Source organism: Lemur catta, chromosome 11 (assembly GCF_020740605.2).
Source record: "Lemur catta isolate mLemCat1 chromosome 11, mLemCat1.pri, whole genome shotgun sequence".
In the NCBI taxonomy this organism is placed as follows: domain Eukaryota; kingdom Metazoa; phylum Chordata; class Mammalia; order Primates; family Lemuridae; genus Lemur; species Lemur catta.
In genome coordinates, this window is record NC_059138.1 from 68,013,943 (window position 1) to 68,023,508 (window position 9,566).

General features: G+C 38.9%; 1 pseudogene; it reads left to right on the top strand.

The window, feature by feature from the left end:
* The first annotated feature begins 3,108 nt into the window (after positions 1 to 3,108).
* On the top strand, positions 3,109 to 4,491 carry LOC123646914 (annotated as a pseudogene).
* Positions 4,492 to 9,566: the final 5,075 nt, after the last annotated feature.

Consider the following 9,566-nt stretch of genomic DNA (forward strand, 5'->3'; position numbering starts at 1 on the left):
AAGGATGATAGGAGATGGGCTTCTTAATAAGAAATCTTGTGACATACCTTAAGTAAGGGTACCTCCCCTCAAAAGCTTGCACTATTATGGTTTAGTCCAATTCTGTTTACAAATTTATTCATGGTCCTATGCTATGAACATACTTATACATAAAGAGATATTTCACAATGCTGCTTGCTGCTTTGGGGGAGTGAATGTATACTGACAGCACATGATTCTCTAAAAATTAAGAAATTAACATAAAAAGATAAAGAGAAGGGTGTCAGATGTTGTGAGCTTCTCGTTCCTCAATATTTTCTTAATGCTCTTTTAATGCCAGACTTCAAAATGAATCATCCAAGAAAACTAAATAGACCCTCATAATCAAATAGATTTTTCAACCAAAGTCAACAAAAGCACGACTTTTCTGCATATTTCATATATCCCCAAAACAGGAAATGAATGAAATTCCTCTAAAAGTTAGGCTATTCTCTGACCATGTCCCCTCAACCTTTTCCATTTAGAAGTTTGAGTTCACTCTTTGAATACAAACTTACAGTAATATGTTCAAATTGATTTTGCTCACTCCAGTGGCTGGCTTTTCTGAGAAACATCTTCTATTGGCCTGTTTTCTACTTTGAGAGATGTGACAAATTTCAGGAATCCTATATTATAAAAATTTAAATGGTAATGAAATGAAAAACCAAATCAGTGTCTCACATGGTTGTGTCTGCTATTATATGACCATTCAATTCAATCAAGTTGATTGAGGGATTAAAGCATCAGTAAAGTCCATCTTCTGTTTTCACAAACATCCAACATTCTCATTTATAAACAAGGAAGAATATGATTAGTACTCCACATAAAAATTATAGAAGCAACACAGACATGTCATGAATGAAAGACATTAAAGAGATTTTGTTTTGTAGAAATTGGTCGCTGGGGGGAGGAGTGGATGGGGAGACATGAGCCAATAAGAATATTAAACTGGGGTCAACCAATTAACCAGTTAACTGGGCTTACAATCTGATGACCTGGGCAAGTCAGAAAGGATGTTTCTTTTCTCTTTTTTTATTTCAAAATAATAAGGGTGTACAAATTTTAGGTTACACGGGTTACTTTTGTAAAGCTTGAGTCCCAGCTATAGGTGTGCCCATCACCTAAATAGTGTTTACTGTAGCCATTAGGTAGGTTTTTGCCCCTCCTCTCCTACCCCCTACCCCCTGCTAGAATCCCACTGAGTTTTACTTCCCTCTGTGCACATGTGTGCTCATCAGTTAGTTACAATGTAATAGTGAATACATGTGGTGCTTGTTTTTCCATTCTTGAGATACTTCACTTAGGAGAATGATCTCCAGTTCCATCCAAATTGTTGCAAAAGACATTGATTCATCCTTTTTTAAAGTAGTAAAGAGAAGAAAACACAGAAGACCCAAAGGATCACATGTCCTTAAATACTTTAATTTTTAAGGAAATTAAATCACTTTTTGAATCAATATTCTACATATCCTAAGTGTGCCATTGTTTTCAGGAGTATAACAGAGTTTCCCCAAGATATGTATAGTCTTACTCCCTGGAAGCCTCCCTCTACCTCAAGATTCCCTTCCTTTTCCCCTTTTCCTCTTTGGGACCCTCATGGTCAGCCCCAAGCTATTGAGACCTTATCTGTAACAAGAGTTCACATGTTGGCAGTGACTTGTTCTGCAGCTCATTTTTTTTTATTCCTGACAGCTGGTGTATTCAAAAGATCCTTGGACTTGGAGTCAGCAGTCCTGAGTGTCATATCCACCATGCTACCTATTAGTTGTTCGACTTTGGGCAAATCACTGAACTTCACATAACTTCATCTTTCTTAAAGTGTTTAATGAGAATAATACTTTGTACATTTTCTTATTCTAGAAATAATTATTTAGGGCTTACTAAAACCAGACATGGCCTTAGAGGCTAGAGACATCCCTCTAAACTAGAGTCTGTCTCTGCCTTTGAGAGGTTTATGGTTTAGGAGGGGAGACAGGCATTTGGATTGGCAAGTAGAATGCAGGGCAGTAAAGTGCCAAGCAGGGGGAGGCCCCAGTGCCCTTCCTGAAAAATAAACATTTCTCAGAACTACTGATAAAATATATCCCTGGTACTTTAACTTGTAAGAAAACAGATAGAAACATGGTGAGTCAACCATCACAAAGTCGAAATATATGCAAGGCCAAAAAGTAAAATGGAAATTGTTTGTTTATGGAAGGGTATCCGGTAGATACAAGGCTGCATTTCGGGGGATCAGTAAAGATGTGTACAAAACTTTGTGGGTGTGTTCCTTTTTGGAGATAAGGTCCTTAATTCTCATAAGATTACCCAAAAGTTGAATGACCCCAAAATGCCAGTAATTGATATTTTCTAAGGTAGATACTTCGGGGAAGTTGTAAGTGAAATACTCGGGTGGAAGTATGCGTGTCTTCTGTCACCAATTTACATGCTTCAGAAATTGCTAACATTTTTGTATTAACAATTATAAGACTTTACATATGGTAAATGTCTACACTATATGGAGTTGCGGAAAATGTCCTTTGAAATTTTGAAGTAAGCTAATACGTAGCTCCCTTCCAAAACAAACAAAAAGCTTTTATAATCCCTATTTCAATAAGGAAGAAACCTAAAGTCTTATAAATTACTTACTTAAATTAATACTTTATATCATAACGTGGCTACGTACAGAGATGTCCAATAAGCTTTTATCCTAAAAGTACATGTACAAAGAAAAGATAGCTTGACGTTTTTCTGTAACTGATTCAGTGTTTTCTCAAGCCACACACTGCTGGATATCAACAGGAAAACACATTCAGTTTTCCAAGTAAAAGTATTACATTTCTTCCAGCCTAAAAGAGTAGTTACACAAGGTTTGCATCTTTTAGAGGGAATAGTGAAATATGTACAAATTAAAGTGGCATGATACCTGCATTGGCTTTAAAATATCTTTGAAAGGATGGGGAGTGGGAGGGTGAGGAAGTGGGGGGCATGGCACCAGAGGGCATGGGAGAAGAAGAAATAGAAATTTTTAAAAAGAGCTTTTTCCAAACAGGTTTGTTGTCAAAACACAGGTGTTGTGAAAACCACCACTAAATCAAAGCCAAAATCAGAAAGGAAAAGATTCATATTGACATTGTCATCATTGCACCCACAGATTCGGGCAGGTCCACTGCTACCAGTCATCTGATCTACAAATGTGGTGGGAATGACAAAAGAACCATCAAAAAATTTGAGAGGCTGCTGAGATGGAAAAGGGCTCCTTCCAGCATGCTTGGGTGCTAGATACACCGAAAACTGAGTGTGAGAATGGTGTCACCATTGCTATCTCCCTGTGGGAATTTGAGACTGCAAGTACTACGTGACTATCATTCTGACCCAGGACATAGAGACTTTATCGAAAACCTGATTATAGGCACATCTCAGGCTGACTGTGCTGTCCTGATTGTTGCTGCCAGGGTTGGTGAATTTGAAGCTGGTATCTCCGGGAATGGGCAGGCCTGTGAGCATGCCCTTCTGGCTTACACCGGGGTGTGAAACAACTAATTGTTGGTGTTAACAAAATGGATTCCCCCTGAGCCATCCTAGAGCCAGAAGAGATATAGAAAGTCATTAAGGAAGTTAACACCTACATTAAGAAAACTGGCTACAGCTCTGACAGAGCGGCATTTGTGCCAATTTCTGGTTGGAATGGTAACATGCCGGAGCCTTGTGCTCACAAGCCTTAGTTCAATGGATGAAATGTCACCCGTAAAGACAGCAATGCCAGTGGAACCTCGCTGCATGGCAATTTGGATTGCATCCTGCCACCAACTTGTTCAACCAACAAGCCCTTGTGTCTGCCCCTCCAGGTTGTCTCCAAAATTGGTGGTATCGGTACTGTCCCTGTGGGCCAAGTGAAGACTGGGGTTCTCAAACCCAGCACAAGGCACCTTTACTCCAGGTGTTTACAACCAAAGTAAAGTCTGTTGAAAGGTATCATGAAGCTTTGAGCAAAGCACTTCCTGGAGACAATGTGAGCTTCGATGTCAAGAACGTGTCTGTCAAAGATGTTCATCATGGCAACATTGCTAGTGACAGCAAAAAAAACCCACTAATGGGAACAGCTGGCTTCACTGCTCAGGTAATTATCCCGCACCACCCAGGACAAATCAGTGCTGGCTATGCCCCGTGCTGAATTGTCACACAGCTCCCATTGCTTACAAATTTGATGAGCTGAAAGAGAAGATTGATCACCGCTCTATTAAGAAGGTGGAAGATGGCCCTACATTTTTGAAATTGGGTGATGCTGCCATCACTGATATGGTTTCTGGCAAGCCCACATGTGTTGAGAGCTTCTCGGACTAACCTCCTCTGGGTCATTTTGCTGTGTGATCAGTTGTTTGTGATCAATTTCAAGTCAGTTGCTGTGAGTGTCATCAAAGCAGTGGACAAGAGGCTGCTGCTGGAGCTGACAAGGCCACCAAGTCTGCCCAGAAAGCTCTGAAGGCTGAATGAATGCTGTGCCTAATACCTGCCTCCCAGCCTTAATCAGTGGTGGACTCAGAACTGTTGGTCTCAATTGGCCATTTAAGTTTAATAGTAAAATACTAGTTAATGATTAATGGTAAAAACCTTCAGAAGGAAAGGAGAATGTTTTGTGGACGATTTGTTTTGTGTGTGTGTGTATGCGTGTGTGTTTTAACTTATGAGTTTTTAAAACCAGTACTTTTTAATGGAAACAATTTGGACAAAAATCTGTCACAGAATTTTTAGATTTATTAAAACAAGGTTTAATGAGAAAAAAAAAAGAAATAGAAAAAGAAAGAAAGAAAAAAAGGCAGGTGACACGTGCATGACAGTATCTTGATAATTCTAGAATCGGGATATGTGTTGGCTCATTATATTATTTTCTTTCATTTTTTAATGTTTGAAACCCTCACTGAATAATTTTCCTTTAAAAGAGTCTGAGTATAAAATAATTTATGTGAGGTAAATTTGAGGTGCTCAGTCTTTCAGAGTCTGTTCCCCCGTGACATCTGGGCATATGAAGGAGTTTATGGGAAATCTTTATGCTGAGGGATAAGGGGTTTTCACTCCACACCCTCAGGCCTGTGTAGTGTCTTCTGGGTTTTGCTTATATCCACAGCAAGGTGGCTCACCTGGTCACATCTCCAATGACTTGTGCTGGTGTCTGCTGAGTTGTCACTCATTTGTCTGGCCAGTTGGGCTATCATGGTGGCACCCGCTGGTGTTCTACACCGTTTGCCACCAGTAGAAAAATCCCATTCTCTTCATCCTAAACTTACATGACCTTATGTCTGAACCAGCTCAGCATCTCTACACCATCTCTACACCACCATCTCCAACACAGTCTCTCCCTCTGCCTCTCTCTCTCTCTCACACACACACACACACACACACACACACACACACACACACGCATACACGTGTGCGTGTGCACACACACACAGGTTGGAGAGGGGGAAAACAGAAGGAATCTCTGAATCTTTTGCGTGCCAGTGTTGGCCATGAGGAACCAGGCACCTTTTCCTCAAAGTTCATAAATCTAGAAAATTCCTGCTGCCGATATTCCATTATGGCTCTAAATCAGGATGTGTTACTCAAGTAAATGTGTAGGTTATTCTTGAGGCTCTGCCCGGGAAAGCAGACCACCAGCCCAGACATCTTCAGATTTCCCCGTATTCTACGGCAGCCACCCTCCCCGACCCACTGCCACAATATTCAACCCCAAGAAAGGCAAAAGCCAAGACACTACCTTTCACTCCATTTCAAATCATTTGTTTGAAAAGCTGTATTGTGTTATCTAAATTAGCTTCTAAATACGGAAATTTGCAGAACTCAAATATTGCCCCTCCATCCTTGGTCCAAGGACATGATATTGGGTAGGTCAGAACCTCAGTGAAAAAATAACCACATAATTGTTATCTTCCAGTTCCAAGTTCATCCTTCTTTCTACAGTGTCTCCTGCCTTCTTAATTATGTCTTTGCTAGTTCATCAATCTTACCACAATCCATATTTAATTAACAATGGGATTGGATGCTATTCACAGAATGTTTTCTGCATCATAGACGTATTAATCTAAGTTCAGTAACCCTAGTATTAGAGACAGGGGGTAGGATAGATATATTAAATCAGAAATGAGATGTACCACAAGTGAAAATAGAAACTTATTCACTGTAAAAGAATATGATGATGCCTCCACTCTTAAGCAAAGGTGATTACTAGAAGGAATTTTTTTATTTTGCACTCAAGCAGGGAACAAATATATATAAGTTCTAAATAGGAGAAATCACTAAGGATCTTTTATACTTCTAATTTTTTTGTAGGTACATAGTCATATAAATTACAAATAAATATATATTGCTGAACGAATTTTCTTTTAATTCAAGGTGGACTATCTTTGGCTATATTAAATTTTCTTGGAAAACTTTGCAAATAACACTAGATCTGAAAATGGAATTCAACTTCCATTTGCTATTTTGTATGTCTTCTCAAATGAGCAGCTTTTTTCCCTCAATGTGTCCAAATATATAGTTTAAAGGCTTCAGAACTGAACAATTTTAGCTGTACCAAAAATTCTATAATTAGTGAATTTGGATCATGTGACTTCTGCTTCATTCTTGGAAATGATGTACTTTCCACTAAGTTTAGAAAGTGAGAGTAAAAGAATGCCCACCCATTGTGGGGGTGGTGTTGCTTGTTGTCTTTTTTTTTTAACCTCAGTTTTATTTGATTGTATCCACAGATCAGGGCTTTGACAATTTTTCATTTCCTGTGAGCCCCACCTTCCAAGGGCTTTCTGAAACTTTACTCCAAGATCTGTCTTCAAGATACACTCAGGAATCTACCAGTTCAATATTTCCTAGCCCACCATTGAATTCCTGAAGGTCATAATATAGTATCTTTAATTTCCTGGGATTTTCCAAATCCAACTTGTACTCTGATTGTCTTGAAAATATGTTAATAGAAATTTTTAATTTCTAAATCCATTAAACATTCAGATGGTTCTGCACTCAGGATCTATACCAATCCTTTCTTAATTGCTGGTGGAAGGATATAATCTTTCTTGGGTCTGTAACTCTCCACTGCTCGTCCTATAGTCTTTGGCACCTCAGGAAAAGGCAATTTTGTTCTTCCAATAGCTCAGGCTGAAAACCTTGGAGACAGCCTTAACTCTTCTCTTTTGTGCACACCTCACATCTAATCCATCAGTTTTAATCTTAAATATACCTCAAATCTTATCACTGTTCACTACATTCACCACTCCCATGTAAGCCTAAGTCAGCAACATTGTCATGTTAGACTGTTTCCTATTAGGTCTCCACAGTTTCATCTCGAACAATAATCCCATCACCCTCAACACACATACAGTAAATTATTTACACCATAGTAAAAATGATACTGTCAAAATCCCTTATTTACATGGCAAACACTTCCATGGCATTCAGTATGTGCCAGGAACCACTCAAAACTCTTTGTAAATATTAATTCTTTTGATCCTTACTCTAATCCCATGTATTAATAGGAGGTGCCATGATCATCCTATTTTACAAGAAAGACAACAGAGGCACAGAGAAAAAATAAGAATTTGCCCAAAGTCACTCAGCTGACAGGTCAGGGAGCCAGGACTCAACCCAGGCAGCCTGATCCCCAGTGTCTATTTGCCCAGATCATGTCATTCCCCCGCCTGAGAACACCTGTTATCTTCACATCTCACACAGAGTAAAAGCCAAAGTCCTAACCATAGCTTACTATGTCCTATATACCGCTGGTCTACCTTAGATGACTCAAGCAATCTCCTGCCTCAGAGTCCTTGATCTGTTCCTCTGCCTAGAACACCCATCTTCCGTGCATACTTTTCCTTGTTCTCTTTCAAGTTCCTTCAGATTCCTGAGCAAGTATCAGTGAGGCCTTCCCTAATTCACACCCAGGCATTACCTATCTTCTCTGCTCTACTTTATCTGTCTCCAGAACACTTATTACTGCATAAATATATGCATTTGTTTGTTTGCTTTCCTCTATCTCCTCCCACTTAAGATGTAAGCTCTGCAGGCCAGAGCTTTGTCCTTTGTTCCCTGTTGTATCTCCAGGGCCTAGAATGTAGCAGGCACTCAATTACCATCTGTTAAACGACTGAGTAATGACTGCATGAATAGCAATGATCAATGGGAAGAAGATGAACAAGTAAGTAAAAGAGGTGATAGGGAAAAGCCCCATCTAATACTTGGGCATCAGCCACCTGAGACCCCCACCCCTCATGGAAGACACTCATCAGTGTAATACTAACCTATCACCTGGCCCATCAACTAACCTATTACCTGTCCTGTCGAATTAGCATAACATTAAACCTATTTCCTGGTGCATAAACTATCCTAGTTCATCAACATAATACTAACCTATTACCTGACACATCAACTAACCTATTACCTGGCAGGCATTAGCCACCTGAGACTCCACCCCTCGGACCACCCCAACTTAATAAGGGTGGGAAAAATTGGGTAGACAGGGCTCAGAATTTGATGGCTCAGAGACCCCTCTGAGCCCATCGACGAATAAACTTTGATTCTCTGACTCTCTATGTGCTGCTCGGTTTGTCCTCGGGACCACCCGCTGTAACACTTGCTGTAACAGAGGAAGTAGGCAAATTTGTTTTGACTTTACTCTTTCTGTCCTCCTGTTTTGACCCCAGGGCTATTTGACCTGACATTTTGAATCCTGATGTTTGATTTTTGCTTCAACAATGCAAAGTGATTCCAAGTATATAGAGAATTAGATTTGTAATACCATAAGCCAATCCTAGACATAGAATGATTCTAAAATATTTGTAGATTATTCAGCATTTTCTTATGGTTTTGATAAAGTTTAAATCTAACACTTTAAATCATTTATAATTACTACTATAAGTAGAAATAATCAATGCAAATTTTATAGATTAAAAGCTCACTAAAATCTATATCTCATCAACAGAACTGATACCCACATGAACAGAACAAGTAATAATTATACTTATATAAGTAATCAATGAAAATTATATTGTTGACAATAGTTAAACCTGAGCATTATATTCACTTAAAAATACTTACATAGCTTTTATAGTACCAGGCACTGTTCTAAGAGCTTTAGAAAAAATGGTGACTCCTTAACTCTCATAAAACATCCTGAGTTACATGCTGATATGATCCTTTTTTGTAAATGAAAGCAGTGAAACACAGAGAAGTTAAGTTACTGGCCCCAAGTGGCACAGCAAGCTGTGGTGGAGCCAGGATTTGAACCCATCAATCTGGTCCTAGAGTCTGTTCTATGCTCTAACCTCTTCCTAATAATCCTTCATTATTGATTAGAAAATTAATGATTCATATTTTCTTATCACAATTTAGACCTGCAAAATTTGACACAAGAAAATTGAGCTTGTTAGAAATAACAGCCACAAAAGAAAATCATAATGGCAAAAGCTAAAATAAGTACAGTTTGATATGAACTATGATTTAGTAATTTCCAGCCATTTGTACAAAAAAAGTTGATTGCAGTGAAAACAACTTCTGAAAAATAAAATGAAAGTGAAAAAACT